At 38.6% G+C, this 16,100-nt stretch overlaps 1 protein-coding gene and 1 pseudogene across 2 annotated transcripts in view; one reads left to right on the top strand and one right to left on the bottom strand.

Annotated features, from left to right (window-relative positions):
- Nucleotides 1–16,100, bottom strand: part of elfn1b (extracellular leucine-rich repeat and fibronectin type III domain containing 1b) — an 82,520-nt gene that overhangs the window by 36,128 nt on the left and 30,292 nt on the right. The gene's annotated exons all lie outside the window — the stretch shown is intronic.
- Nucleotides 3,617–8,936, top strand: LOC143484378 (UDP-glucuronosyltransferase 2C1 pseudogene; annotated as a pseudogene). The gene is made up of 2 exons (XR_013122626.1): nucleotides 3,617–3,794; nucleotides 6,010–8,936. The product of XR_013122626.1 is annotated as a UDP-glucuronosyltransferase 2C1 pseudogene (transcript).

Below are 16,100 nucleotides of genomic sequence, written 5' to 3'. Positions count from 1 at the left end.
TTAAAGTACTGTTGTAATTGAAAACCAGGGTGCACTATTAAAGTGTATGGAAGCACATAATTACAATTAGCTATAGCATAAATAGTCATCTCTCAATCCCCGAGAGGATGCCAGTCTTCTTTTAGTCTGTGGGAGGATAACAAAAACTCTTCTCAATTCCTGAGAGGATACCAGTGTTCTCTCAATCCCTGAGAGGATGCCAAAATCTTCTCTCAATCCCTGAGGATGCCTATCAACACAATCTTCTCTCAAATCCTGGAAGATGCCAGGGTTTCAAACCATCTCAAACCATGAGAGGATAACACAAACTCCTCTCAATCCCTGAGAGGATACCAGTGATCTCTCAGTCCATGAGAGGATACCACACACTTCTCTTAATCCCTGGGAGGACACTAATCTTCTCTCAGTCCATGAGAGGATAATAGTGATTTTAAATAAAAACAGCTACAAGCAGCAAAAGCAACAGTCATCTCTCAGTCCCTGAGAGGATATCAATTTAAGAGTATATCAGTTTGCTCTCAGTCCCTGAAAGGATAGCATTATTTGCTCGGTCAAGAGCAACTTAATTGAAAGCCTTTCAAAATAGAAAAGTTTTAACTCTTTCTTAAAAGTGCTTAGGTTGGTGAATTCCATTTGGGTCCAAAGTAAAGAAGAAGAAAGCAGCTTCTGAACCCTTTAGACAAGTGTTGGGCACCATCAGCATGTTTTAATCAGCTGTTCTGAGTGTCCTTGGGGGTGCTATGTGATCATACTGCTAATATATGGTCTATCGGGAAGATATGATCCACCAATAAACTTGTGCAAAACCATGTTAACAAGTTAAAGTGAAGTAGAAGTATTCAGAGTTGTATAATCCAGGTTCAGAAAGTAAAAGTCCTCACCAGGATTTTGCTCAAGCTTGCTGGATCTTCTAATGAGTGCAGTCCAGGTAAAATTAGTGGAATCAACACAATCCAGGAAGCCTAAGCAAAATCCTGGTGAGGACTTTTACTTTATGAACCTGGAATTGACACCTCTGGAAGTATTTTAAAGTCAATTCTGTAAGACACAGGTAGTGCAGCTCTTTAAGGAAGGGTGTGATGTGATGTCTTTAAGGATGGGTGTGATATGATCTCTTTAAGGATGGGTGTGATATGATGTCTTTAAGGATGGGTGTGATGTGATCTCTTTAAGGATGGGTGTAATGTGATCTCTCATCACTGCGTAAGCTGGTAATCCAGCCCCTGTATTTTGAACCCTCCATAGGTTTGAGATGGTATTTGGAGACCTGTGATCAGTACATTACAGAAGTTCAGACACATGCAGAGTGGTTTTCCACTAGCTGTGAGCACGCTCCTGATCTTGGTTTACGAGAGTGATAGAATGCTACTCTAGACATATGGCTGACATGCTGTTTAAAGTTTAGGTCATAGCTAATTGTAGCTCCTATGTGTTTGATATAGTGTTGTGACTTAATTGATAGGGGCTTCAGATATTCTCAGTATGCTCACAACCATTCCTGACGATAAAATGTTCCATTTTGTCATCACTGAGTTGCAGGAAATTATGGCCCATCCAAATTTTCATTTCTTTAAGGCAATGGAAAATCATGTCAATGGGCCCCTGGAGTTCAGTGTCTAGGGACATATGTGCTGTCTACATACTGGTGAAATGAAAAATTATATTTACTGACGATGGTGGCCATTGGAAGCATATGAAGATTATAGAGTGCTGAGCCCTGAGGGACTCCACAGGATAGTGGATGACATTTAGAGGTACTTTCACCATGCGTGACATGGTACTCATGAGTGGTTAGATACTGTATGATCAGTTCAAATCAATGCTGGTTTGTTCTTCTTTAGAAGAGTCCTCATGTACGGCCCACCATGTGCCTGTGTGGGGTCGTATAGTTAATAATAATTTTTGTATAGCACCTTTCATACATACATGCAACTCAAAGTGCTTTACAAAATAAATAAAAAGAAACATTAAAAGGAAGCAAAGATAAGACAAAAAGAAAATGTTAAAAGAAATTAAAGATAAAAAGGAAACAAACATAATAAAAAATTTAATAAAGTGTTACGGTGACAGCTCCGAACCCCTCCTTGTGGGCGTGCCGTTATGTCGTCTGCGTGCAGTTATGTCCATGTTTATAGTTCCGTGGGTGTGGGTCGTCTGTGAGCCTGCTCGTAGTCTCACCTGTACCTCGTCTCGTGATCACTGGGGAACGTGTTCATCTATTTAATGTGCGTTCGCGCAATGTCTCGTGCTCGTCTTTGTCTTGAGTTCGTGCCTGCGTGAGTTGTATATTTGTGCTTACGCTAACGCGGTGAACTTCACCCGTGTTTGTGTTATTAAAAGTATATGTTCACCACACTACACCACACTACCGCAACACCCGTGTTTAGACCTTGTGGATAAACTCCTTGTTTAAGTGACAAATTGACAACATTGACAATGTCTTTTGAAGATTTTTATGGGTATGGTGTCTAAAGGACATCTCTGAGAATTGAGATAAGGCGCGTTCTGGTGTGCTTTGACCTAGTAAGGCAATGGGGGGATGTTGCTACATAATGCTATTCCTATTCCTGGAAGATATGTTACTATCAAAGAATACAAGGAATCCATCACATTTGTCAATAGAGAGCGCTAATGGGGTGTGGGGAGAAAGATTAACCAGCTTATCAGTTGTAGTTAACAAAAATCTAGCTTTATTTTGGTGACTTTCGATCAGCTTAGATACGTAGGCTGCCCTGTCATTTCTGGTCTGCAGTTTGGAGAGTTTTAACAGTTTGTGGGAGGACAGTGAGCCTAGTTCACCTCCAGTGTTACTCTTGCCTGCAGTATCTTTAACTTAAGAGAGGTTGAGTGAGGTTGAGTTTTTTCCATGGACTTTTAGAGATACTGTGCCTGTGTTTGGTTGTTAGAGGCGCTAAAGTATTAAAATATTCATTTAGTCTTAATGTAAAGCTGCCTACAAGTTATAGGTTGTCACAAGTTATAGCCTTATTATATGAAGTAGCGAGCTAATAATGTTAGTGAACAATGTCATGGAGTTGTATGCAATGTAGCACTTTGTGAGTTTTTCTCAGCCGTGGTGGCCTACACTGAATATGCTCGACACCTTGAACTCTACCTCAAGGAATATGATTAGGTATGGTTATGTATTACGTGTATTACATGTATTACATGTTGCGTGAGGTCAAATTAATTTAAATAGCATCCTACTGCAATTCTCAAATAGTAGGATGTGTGGACAAGTTCGATATTAAAATCACCAGTGAGTAATGTGGTCAGTCTCATGTTACTTTTTGCTGACAGTTTCATTAAAGAAGCATTGTTGTATAAGACATATCTTGCTGAGAGAAAATGCTTGCTACCCACCTTTTATATTAACCCCAGAAACACCCGTGAGAGCAACACTGAGTTTCGGTCGATTCGTTTAGCATCGTTATCCTCTGAGACATTTTCGGTAAGAACGTTATATCCAATTCGTCTTTAGAAATATGATACATACGCTTGCTTGCCCGATTTCACTACAATCACGTTGGATTTACTAGGGAGGTAGTTATTTTATTGCTCTCTTGAAGGTCACACGTCCATACTCCACCGTCTCTTACATAACACGGAGAGCTGGGCTGGGTCACGTCAGCTGTGTCCGTACAGAGAGGGTGGTGTGTCGGGCTTTAGTGGGCTTCCTGGTCTGCTGTTAATGCTGATCCACGCTGCGAGGTCGATGAAGTTCCTCGTCTGCAAGTTGGGATCGGTCCTAAGATAAACACGCGAGCACGGAGAAGTTGGAGTAGATCGAGAAGGTGAATATAATCCCAATATTTCAGATTGTCGTTTGATGATGTCTCGCGTACCCAATGTAGCCACGTCCGGGTTGATCTGCAAAGCATCTGGGATTTAGTGTAAGATGCTACAGACAACTGCACGGAGGAACCAGTTATAAGTGCTTGGTTCTGGTAGGAATTATGCATTTCATTTTGCTGGCGACTATTCCCAACTGCCAGCGACTGCCAGCTGTGTCCGATCGCACTGTGCGAGTGTCTGGGTGGGTCTGTTTAGCGTGATTCAGGCCCGGTGTTAGTGCGTTGAGGTGGGTTTTACTGTTCTTATCCAAGGACGATGTGGGCCGTGCACTGGACTCTTGCAGTACTGCAGAGTGATGTTGTGTTTGGCCCCGAACAACAGTCCACTCATTTTCATTATGGTGGTTCTATCTGTGTTAATGGTGTAGCTCTGAGCACCACTCCATCTGTTTGTGGACTTAATTGCGTATTTTTGGTTGTTTTTTTTTTCATTATTATTATTCAGTAACGGATTGAAAAACTGATGAAATTATGAAAGTCTAAACCAAGACTGCTGTAAAATCCTAAGACCATCAGCAGTTGTCTGATGAGCTGTCTGAATTACTTTTATAAAAAATTAAAATAAAAACCCAAGGCACTCAGAAGCCCAAGTGAAAAAACGCTTAAGTCTTTGTGCAATGCACAAGAACTTTAATCTGTTCTTGGAATGCATTTTATACACACATTTGAACTTTTTTTAATGTCTAAATGTCATGTTTTATTTCAGTTTTTATACTATTTCGGTTAGGAAGGGTGTAATATATGTAGCATGACTAAAGCAGGGTATACATTTATTGTGTAGTACAATGTAGTACTAATAACCTAAAGAACGATTAATAGTGTGTAAAATCTAAATATGGTCAATTAAAAAACAAGCCTACATATGTCTAGAAGACCATAGAAATAGCTGTAACCAGATAAAACCATTGTAAAGTTTGTGCTGCTATATACAGAAATATATTTAGAATGAGTATTCCAAACCAGTTACAACAAACATTGGATGTAGTTTGTTCTTAAATGAACAGACTGCTACCACATCACCAGCATGGCTGCTGAGTCTGGGAATAAAATAACCCAAAGGCCTATAACATGAGTGTAGTTTTCATAACATATTATCAGGCTGTGTACAATTCACAACCATTTCTATTCCAGCTTATGAGGTGCCATTAACAGTTAATGTTTTCTGTTTCTGCAAACACCGTACACTATGTTGGCCTATCGGAATGGCAGTGAGCAATACTGAACAGCAAATCATTAACAGGAGAATGCAAGTGCTCCGTGTTGATTATCTGAACGAACTTTTACTCAGATTCCTTCGAGTTCACAGAGAAGTCTGAGCAGCAAGTCAGATACAGAAGCAACCAAACTTTCTTAGGGGGTCAGATTTATGGCATGCACTTACGTCTACATTCTGATAATGACTTTACATGCTGCGTGTACTTGTGTATGTTTACTGAGTTGAAATTTAGCTAATACACTGAGAGAAAATTACTTTGTGTGTAACTAATTCTGCCCACAACAAAGCTGTGTTTTCCTACCTTAAAACAGTGAAGAACAATGTTTTGGGTTTTAATTTGCTGTTATTTATTTTTATTCATTTTCTGTGACTAGGTTTTTTTCTGTGACTAAGTATTTTGCTTATCATAGTTGCTCCCTTGGTCTGTCCTATATGTAGTTCGTGTGTACGTTTGTGTGTGTGTTTGTCAGCCTGCATGCTAGTTTGTGTTTGTGTATGTTATCCTTTTCACCTGTCCCTTCTCCCTTTGATGTTAGGCGTTGCACATGCACCATGTTAGCGTATGTGTAATTAAATTAGCGTGTGTGTCATGTTCTTTGCTAATCACTGTTGCAGTCTTCGTTCAGTGAATATATGTATGACATTTTGTGTCAAATGTGAAAGTTGAACTCTGCTCATGTTACAGCATTCTGCCTACTGTAATATATATATATATATATATATATATATATATATATATATATATATATATATATATATATATATATATATATAGTTCTTTCTGCCAGGTATTGTTCTCTGACATTCATTTTATTTCTAAAAATAATGTAGAATATTTAACATTTATCCCATAATGTAAACCACATTCCAGTGTGGCAATGCCACATACAAATGAAACATTTTGATTTTTCAGTGTTTTTCTATCTATCTTTATTAAAGGTGCAACGATGACTGGACAGAAAGTTCAAGCCTGTGTCCTGGTCTGGGCTGCCCTCATGGTAGCCTCCGTCCATGCAGGGAACATTCTGGTCTACCCAGTAGATGGCAGCCACTGGATCAACATGAAAATCCTGATTGAGGCACTTCATGCCAAAGGCCACAATATCACAGTCATGCGGACGGTAGATAGCTGGTACATTGAAGAAACATCTCCTCTTTACACATCCATTACTTTACATAGCCCTGGGAGTTTTGATCAGAAGTTTATTAAGTCATTTGTGAGCAGGCTCTTGGAGATCACCAGGGAGGGTTCCATCTGGGCTCGTGTGAAACTGGAGATGGAGGTGTGGGCCAAAACAGGAGAAATGATTGAGAAGGAAAGACAAGTGTTAAGGGTCTTGATAGAAGACAAACTGCTAATGCAGTCCATCAAAGACACCAAATATGATTTACTTCTTACTGACCCTGTTTCAATTAGTGGCAGTTTTATAGGTCATTATTTGAAACTACCCCTGGTCTATAATGCTCGGTGGACCATATGTGGCGAGGGCCATTTTGCAATAGCTCCTTCACCCCTTTCGTATGTACCTCTCCCAATGTTAAAATTATCAGATCGCATGAGCTTTTTAGAGAGAACATTTAATGTAGTTATGTACATTGTTACTGAATTACAGATTAGGTATTTTCTAACCCCAGTTTATAATGCACTGAGTGATGAGATATTTGGTTCAGGTGTAAACTACTTTGAAATACTCCAAGGGGCAGATTTATGGTTGTTCAGGGTTGATTTCATCTTTGAGTTTCCACGACCTACTATGCCAAATGTTGTCTATATGGGAGGCTTCCAATGCAAACCTTCAAAACCTCTTCCAGAAGATCTTGATGACTTTGTGCAGAGCTCTGGTGAACATGGTGTCATTGTCATGTCTTTGGGCACCTTGATTGGCCATCTTCCCCAAGATGCAACCAGTGCAATTGCAGAGGCATTTGCAGAACTTCCACAGAAGGTTATTTGGAGGTACAAAGGAGAAAGACCATCCACACTGGGGAATAATACCATGATGATGGACTGGATACCACAGAATGATCTTCTTGGTCACCCCAAGACCAGGGTCTTTGTGGCACATGGTGGAACCAATGGGGTTCAAGAAGCCATCTATCATGGTGTACCCATTGTTGGTCTCGGGCTTATCTGGGACCAACCTGACAATCTAGCAAAAATGGCAGTGAAGGGTGTAGCTAAGACAGTTGATTTTGCAACCTTGGATAAAGACTCATTTCTTCTAGCATTAAAAGAAGTTCTTTATGAGCCCTCATACCGGGAAAATATGCAAACACTCTCCAGACTCCACAAAGACGTACCGGTGAAGCCATTAGACAATGCAATCTTCTGGATTGAGTACATTATCAGGAATGGTGGTGCAGCTCACCTACGAACGGAATCTTACAAAATGCCTTGGTATTCCTACCACTCTGTTGATGTCTTACTGTTCATGCTGTCTGTGATTTCACTAATTATCTTCATCATATATGCAATTGTGAGACATTTCTGCCATAAGCTATGCACAAGGAAGAAACAACTAAAGAAGACTGATTAATGATTTGGAAAATGGCTGGTGTTTCTAACAAACAAACCTGTCATTTTGAAACCTCTATATGCTGCTTGTGAGTTAAATATTCCTCAAGGGCTACATTAGAAACACCTTTAAGATTCAGCATATATTTATGGGTGTAGTTACGTGGCACAAATTGTGGGCATGCAAAAAAAAAAAGAGAAAACTCTTAGTAATTTCAGTGGTTGGCTTATGAAAACAAGGCTAATCTTGGTTGGATATTTATGGTTGGCAGTCCACTCTCAATTCCACAGTAACGATGACGTTTGAAAACTCCAGCAACACTACTGTGCACACCTCTCTAAGCTCCACTATTGGGTCACTGTCACTGTTGTGTTGTCACGGTGGTCTGAAGATCACCACTACTACTAAATGTCAGTTTACTGATGGTGACATTTGGTGCTGGTGTAAGAGGGCATGTGTGCATTGCAGTGTTTGTGGTGTGTATGGTTTACAAGGACACACGTATGGACATGGAACAGGCGTGGCTATTTTACAGCTGCGATCATTGGCTGAAGCAGAAGCTTTATGGAGTTTGACATTCAAGTCTAATAAGAGCACTTATAACACACTAGCATTCTTCTGTTTAGTGGATGTATCCGAAACAGAGTGTAATGCACCTTTAACATAGCTGTAACAACTTATAAAACAATAACTGGTAGTCAGTTGTATTTTAGTACATTGTGATTTCTGTAAATGTCTAAGGAGTTGCGATCAATGCGATCAAAAACAACGTAGGCTCTACACATTTGTGAATTCTTAAACTTTTTCTTAAGCCAATAAAAATCTTAATTACTGAAAGTCAGTTTAAGGTATGTGATTTACATGCAAATATTGCCCCCATTTCTTTGAATGGCATATCATTGTGTAAATATAAAATTACATGATGTGACAGTTTGGTTCAGCTGCAAATGTTTTGATGCCAGACACAATAAAATTATTTCCTTCTCAGGTTTACTAAGTGTTTACAGGTGCGTCTCCTTAGAACTCATCCTTCACTTCTGCATGAAAGCAGAAAATAAGTGACATGGATATTCTTTCTTCATTATGAAAACAGATTAATAAGGAGACTGAGATGGATATGTTACTCATTTCAGGTTATTGACCAACAAGAAAAACAGCTCATTTATAGACAGGTAACTTTGCTAATAATTACATAAATGTTTGTGAATGTGAACATGTGAACCAAACACAATTATAAACCTTCTGAGTTTGTGGCCTTAGCTAACTAGTCACATGTAGTGACAATGTTAGCCCTCCTCACTGTGAATCAAACCTGATGGTGATCTTAATAAAGTATAAGACTTGGTTAAATGATTAATGACTCCTTCTTTACTCCTCTTAGCATAACATTTGATTAATTTTTTCAACCAGAAATTCAAAGACATTTTTAAGACAGTACTGCACAGATACCATTTTTAACTTTGGCTAATGTTACACTTTTCTAGAGGGAAAACATTCTGTGGTCAGTCTCAAGCCCTTGGGTGCCCCAAACAAAATAAAGCCAGAGTGAATCCCTTGAGCTATATGAGCATGTATGTAATCAAGGTTAAAGCTAAATATGACCAATAAATAAAAATAAAACATCGAACTGGTCATACATAGTTCCATGTAGTAATATAACAAAGTTGCAAAGAAAATATTTCACAATGATAGACGATTCTCTTCTGTATTTCTGGCATGGACGAGTAAAGTAAGACTACAGAGTATAAAATGCATGAATCAGTGCAATTGTTGTCAGTAACACTTCACTGAGTAACATCGAACAATAATGTTCCGTTCATTTTTTGAAAAAGTGAATATTGTATGTTCCTACTAAATCCAGTTGGGGGATAAATAACCTCAAGGGCAGTTGTGTGGGTCTCTGTGGGTTTGCAGCGTACTTGAGTGAGCTCTGATTAATGCTTAGTAAAGCAGTAAGCTACCACTCCAATGTGAGTCACTAATTATGCAGGTTTGAGCAAACTCATCCACAGTCTATCATGATACAAATATATAGTTATACAGATCCCTTTGATTATTTAATTCTCTAATCATTGAATCACGATTTAGCATTAACCATTGATTATCTTTTATAATCATTTCAGTCTATGCTTGAGGGGCGAACTTTTTAAACGCTGGTTGAGAGAGATTATAGGGGGACATGTCTCTCTTTTGCAGCCGACACGGAGTAAAGATAAGATTTAAGCGGATACACGGTGTGCTTGGATTAGCGTGGTTTACTAGCTCTGCTCTATTCAAGGTGTGGAATGCTTGCTATCTTTAAAAGTTTTGCATCCTGTAATACTTTTCATTGTTTTATTTATATATTTTGCAGTTCCTGATTGCATTATTTTTTGCCAACATCTCACAGTCTGAGGACAAATACACTGAGCTGTTGTGATGGTAATGAGTGGTGGCGAATGGTAAATCATTAACAGGAATCAAGTGCTCCTTGCTCCTTCTCCTAATAATGAATGACCTTTCACCCTGAGCACCCAGTGACGAGACTTCCTTCATACCTCACCTTTACAGGCATTGGGGAAGCATTCTAGTAACTATTTTTAATGCTGTAAGTACTTGTGTATTTTTCATGCTACTGGCTAATGCACAGAGAGACAATGACTTGGTGTGTAACTAATTCTGCCCAAGTGGTGTTTTCCTACCTTCAAATAGTGATGAAGAGTATGTTTTGGGGAAACGGTTTGCTATTATTTATATATATATTTTTTTCTTTGACTAGGTTGGTATGATTCTGATGGCCTAATACATTTTCATTCACCATCAGTAACAAGATTATTCTGTTCACAAGTGTGCTCATCTCGGTAGATAATGGTGTGTCACACAACCCCAGGCCCTCTGGCCCGAGCCAACAGATCTGGAACACTGGTCACACAGTCAACCTCTGAGAATCCACGGGGCGGTCAGGATAATGTCCCTATTCAGCTACCATCTAATCAAATGGGATTATTGATATAAGCATCCCCAGATTACTGATTAAGTCCACCTGCGCCTCATTTTTCTTCTGTGACTTTGCAAAGTATTGCCTGTTTTCTAGAGCTTATGAGAGGTGCCTGTGCATGTTCTGTGTACTGACGTGTTCTTCTAGTCTTTCACTCTGTTGGATGTCCCCTCTTTGGATAAAGAGTGATTAGTTTGCATAATGGATTTCTTAATGGAAGATAGAAGGAAATACAATACATTTTATTTGAGGAAAAAAAAAAAATATATATATATATATTATGCCAGTATATATATATATATATATATATATATATATATATATATATATATATATATATATGTATATTTTTTCCTCAAATAAAATGTATTGTATTCAGAAAACAGCAGGGTCTAATGGTTTCACCAAAATGGAATATATATATATATACACACAATTGTGTATTTCTTTCTATCTTTGTCATTATTAAAAGTGTTACAATGATAGTAACACATTATAGGTGAACGATATAATGAACGATAGGATAACAAACATGAACATTTTAATTGAGCCATTTCATTCATGCCAAAGGTCACAATATCACAGTCATGCGGACCGTAGATAGCTGGTACATTGAAGAAACATCTCCTCTTTACACATTCATTACTTTACAAAGCCCTGGGAGTTTTAATCAGAAGTTTATTAAGCCATTTGTGAGCAGGCTCTTGGAGATCATCAGGGAGGGTTCCATCTGGGCTCGTGTGAAACTGGAGATGGAGGTGTGGGCCAAAACAGGAGAAATGATTGAGAAGGAAAGACAAGTATTAAGGGTCTTGATAGAAGACAAACTGCTAATGATGTCCATCAAAGACACCAAATATGACTTACTGACCATGTTTTGTTAGTGGTGCCTGATTACAGGTATGGAAGGTTCACATTTGAGAATAATATCTGGACCAGATGCCACGGAATGAACTTCTTGAAGTCTAAGGTCTTTGTGGCTTATGGTGGAACCAATGGTGTTCAAAGTGATCTATCATGCTGTCACAGTCGTTGGTCCAAGGCTCATCTGGAACCAACCTGACAATCTTGCAAAAATGTATCTAAGAGTTCATTTTTGCAATCTTGAATAGAGACTCATTTCTTATAGCTTTAAAGTAAGTTCTGTATGAGCCCTCATACCGGGAAAATAGACTCTCTGGACGAACCATTTTGGTGAAACCATTAGACCCTGCTGTTTTCTGGATTGAGAACATTATCAGGCATGGTGGTGCAACTCATTTGCAAACACAATCTTACAAAATACCATGGTATACCTACGGCTCTGTTGATGTCATGCTGTTTGTGATTTCACTCATTATGTTCATCATATATGCAAATATGAACATTTCTGCCGTAGGCCATTAATCATTCTTGTTTTTTTTTTTTCCTCATGCATGGCTTTCTTTAAAACATGGCTGGTCTTTCTAACAAACAAACCTGCCATTCTGAAGCTTCTGTGTTCTGCATGCCTGTTGTAGATTCACTGAGCACTACATTAGAAACACCCTTTAGGTTCACCTTGTGGTCATTGGTGTGCAGATGCCAAATGTGCCTTAGTGTACACTAACATGGGTAAATTGGAAAATGCATCTGGTTTCATACTTTTTGCCCACCCTAAAATGATGTTATCCACCTCTGAAAACACGTCTTTTCAAATCTCCCAGGTGGATTATTCTGGAAACGCAGCTGTGGTGTTGTAGTGTGTATAAGGGAGAACGTAGCTTTTAGAAAACAGATACAAAAGAAAATAGACATTTGTCATGTGACTTCCACAGTTCCAGCATAGCAGAGCCTGTACTGCTTTACCAGCAGAATCTTTATTTCATATTCACATGTAGCTGCTCAACTTTATCTGTACAAAGATGCTGTTTGTCTAAGCGTGTTAGCAGATACGTTCTATATGACTACAGCATATAAACAAATACCCAAGATGGAAACGACATAGAAGTCCTAGGTCAAACACATCATCACAGTTCACCTTTTCAATCATTTTCATGTTTTATTGTGAATGGGGAATATCTTGAAAATGGCTTGGAAACCCTAGTTAACCTAAACACAAAGTCTGTTTGTTCCAAACTACAAGTCTTAGGGTGCACTAGGCCTGAAGCACAATCTAGGGCCATACAATAAAATTAATCAATGGAATAATTACTGTCATCATATGTTAGTCGTTTCAGTGGTTGGCTTCTGTTGGATATCTGTGGATGTCAGTCCACTCTCAAACCGGCTCCATAACCGGGTCAGTGTCATTGTTGTGTTGTCACTAATCTACCACCCAAATCATGTCCGTCCAGTGGTGGTCCTGTGGTCTGAAGATCACTGCTACCGGGGCGTGGAGACAGCAGAGTGGTGTCAGATGGGCTACATGATGTAATGGTGTCCTCGTAACGTCTGCCTGTGTGTCTGATCAGGTGTGTTTGTAATGACGTGGTCAGTGATTGTGTGAGTCTTTTTGTGCTTTGTTGTTTGTGTTTAGTACGTGCATGTCTGGCTCAAGCAAGTCGTCTCAATCACACCGTGCAGATCCTTGTTCATCACCACTCAGATCCTCTCCACCTCAGTGTGAATATATTAATTTAAAGCAGTTAGCTTAGCCCTGTAAATGTTTAATGTGTCACTGAGCTTATATATATATATATAATTGATTAATTCGTTCATAGGTACAAGGACAAGTATGTAACTAGGGTGTCATTTTCCAGCTTTGATTACTGATTAAATAAGAAGTTTTATAGAGTTTGACATTTAAGTGTAACAAGAGCACTTATAGCACTAGCATGCTTCTGTTTTGTGGATTCGAGTGGAACTGGGTGTAATGCACCGTGAATGTAGCCGTGACATCTTCTGTACAGTATTAAACGACTGCAGAAATGTTTGAAGATTTTCCCTATAAGCTAGTACTAATTTCCAGTTCAAACCTGCATATTAAAGCAGTGTAAACAGACACACTTACATTGTGTCTGTCCTTATTCCAGAGAACTACACTGGAAACCCTCACAAAAATGAGAACTGATAATCTAGCACGTTATCACTGATAACTGAAAATGAGGACTGATAATCTAGCACGTTATCACTGATAACTCTAAATGTCTAGCAAATAATAAATCTATCTTAATGAGACACATCACTTTATATGTTGCTTACAAGCAAAGTTCAAAAATATATCAACACTGGCATAATTTCTGAGAGCCCAACATGCTAATTATATGTTACAATTATGTTCCAGTTCCTTTGAATATCATTATTGTGTTGTAGTTCCAGCATAGAGAAACATACATTAATTCTCACTCTGGTCACATTCTGATATGTGATATCTGATGCTGGGGAATTCTAAGAGAAGTGTGCTAATTTATATGCATCGGTAATTAAACCCTGAAGTTCAAAATGTTATCTACATCTGAACATTTTAATATTTTACTTTTGTTAAATATTAACAATTTGGACAAATGAATGAATAAATATTTTAAAAAGGAAGATGAGTATGCATTATCATTGGCCAGATGTTCTAGTTAATCGTCAGCTTGATTAGTGTGTAGGAGGCATGAAACTGATAATTATCAGCATCCACGAGCTATATGTGCACAGTACATGCATGTAATAATTAACAGAATGTCATTATGGTTTATTGTTTACTCTGCAGCACTTGACTGGAATGTGTCTCCACTTACTGCTGTTGAGTGTCATCTCTGCTCTACAGAAACACAATATTTAGTAAACATAAAACACATGTGCTACATTTTTCTAAGTAACACCTAAATTGCTTAAGGACTGGCTCACACCATCTTGAATTTGAAATTTGCCACACTGCATGCATGCTAGAGACTCAGAAGCTAGTAGGATTTTATGTCAGGATGTACTCGTGTCTGTATCAGGATGTGTAGTGTCTGTATCAGGATGTACTAGTGTCTGTATCAGGATGTACTAGTGTCTGTTTCAGGATGTGTAGTGTCTGTATCAGGATGTACTAGTGTCTGTTTCAGGATGTTTAATGTCTGTATCAGGATGTTTAATGTCTGTATCAGGATGTGTAGTGTCAGTATCAGGATGTACTAGTGTCTGTATCAGGATCTTTACTGTCTGTATCAGAATGTGTAGTGTCTGTATCCGGATGTACTAGTGTCTGTATCAGAATGTGTAGTGTCTGTATCCGGATGTACTAGTGTCTGTATCAGGATGTACTAGTGTCTCTATCAGGATGTACTAGTGTCTGTATCAGGATGTGTAGTGTCTGTAGTATTAGATTTCCAGGGCTTCAGTAGACATATAAGGGGAAAAAACATGATTTATTTTGCTCCTGTTCCTTAACCTTGTTTGTTTGTGTGTGTGTGTGTATTTATAAAAGAATTAGGCAGACTTACAAAATGTGTTCTGCTTGGGACGTTTTCAAAATTCAATAACCATAAATATACAGTTGCTGACATGCTGAGAAAGACGATTGAAACCCCTCAAAAATGTCTTGTTTATATGAGTCATAAAATTGCTAGGGTTTCATAGCAAATGATTTGCTTTTAAATAGAAAAAATGGGTGTAACATTCCTCAGTTACCATCGTTTTGAATCCACCATTTACCACTAAAATCCAGTGTACATTGTTAAGGCACGCAATTTACATAAACATCCTGGAATGCCTGCTTTGTAGTCTAAAGCAAATCACCCGGAATGACTACATCAATCTTCACACTCTTCACAGACCCCTCCACATGAAGAATGATCTATGTGCTTCTATCTCTTCCCCAAACAGCTTCTGGGGAGCTCATCACGTTCTCATATTTCTCATCTCAAAGAACTCCTGCGCTCCACTCATTTGACCTTATCTACTTCCACTGATGAAGATATGAGATGTTGGGGGTTAACAGCATCTGATTTACACAGGAAACTGCAATCTGATGATATCCCAAACAACTGCTCTACAGTTACACTTATTTTAATATCACGTCATGGATGCAGCAGGAGGCGATAGATATGCAGTTACGTTTTTAATGTCCATATCATCAACAGGACAAAAGCTCTACCAAAATAAGAGTCTGCAAGAAAGCAGAGAGCTTTAGAACAGTAATTAAGCGGTAATTTAAATACTAAGCAGTAATCTAAATAATCTAAATAAGTCCTTCTAACATCGTTCAGGGGTTGAAACGCAGTCTGGCGTTCATGGGGCAGGCAAGTAGAGCACTCAGGACTAAACGATGGGATCTGTGAGGGATTTAAAGCAGACAGGTAATGTGCGACAGGTGTTCTTACCTAAAGAGGGGCGTGTCAATACGTAGCAATGGGGGAGATGTTTAGCAGTGACGTGTCATGGTGTGGGCGTCTCCCCTGTGCTCAGAGACCGGCCTACTGTGACAACATCTTATTAATATTATTAGTATATTCTTATTAATATTGTATTAATATTATTATATTGTTATTCTGCCACCTGTGATCACCTGTGAGTCTAACTTTATTCCTTACATTATTTTTTCAATTTTCCCCTATAAATTAATTCCTTTAATTAATTCCTAAAAAAAATTTAATTCAATTCAA

This window comes from Brachyhypopomus gauderio, chromosome 20, assembly GCF_052324685.1.
Source record: "Brachyhypopomus gauderio isolate BG-103 chromosome 20, BGAUD_0.2, whole genome shotgun sequence".
Classification (NCBI taxonomy): domain Eukaryota; kingdom Metazoa; phylum Chordata; class Actinopteri; order Gymnotiformes; family Hypopomidae; genus Brachyhypopomus; species Brachyhypopomus gauderio.
This window is presented reverse-complemented; position numbering and strand designations above follow the sequence as displayed.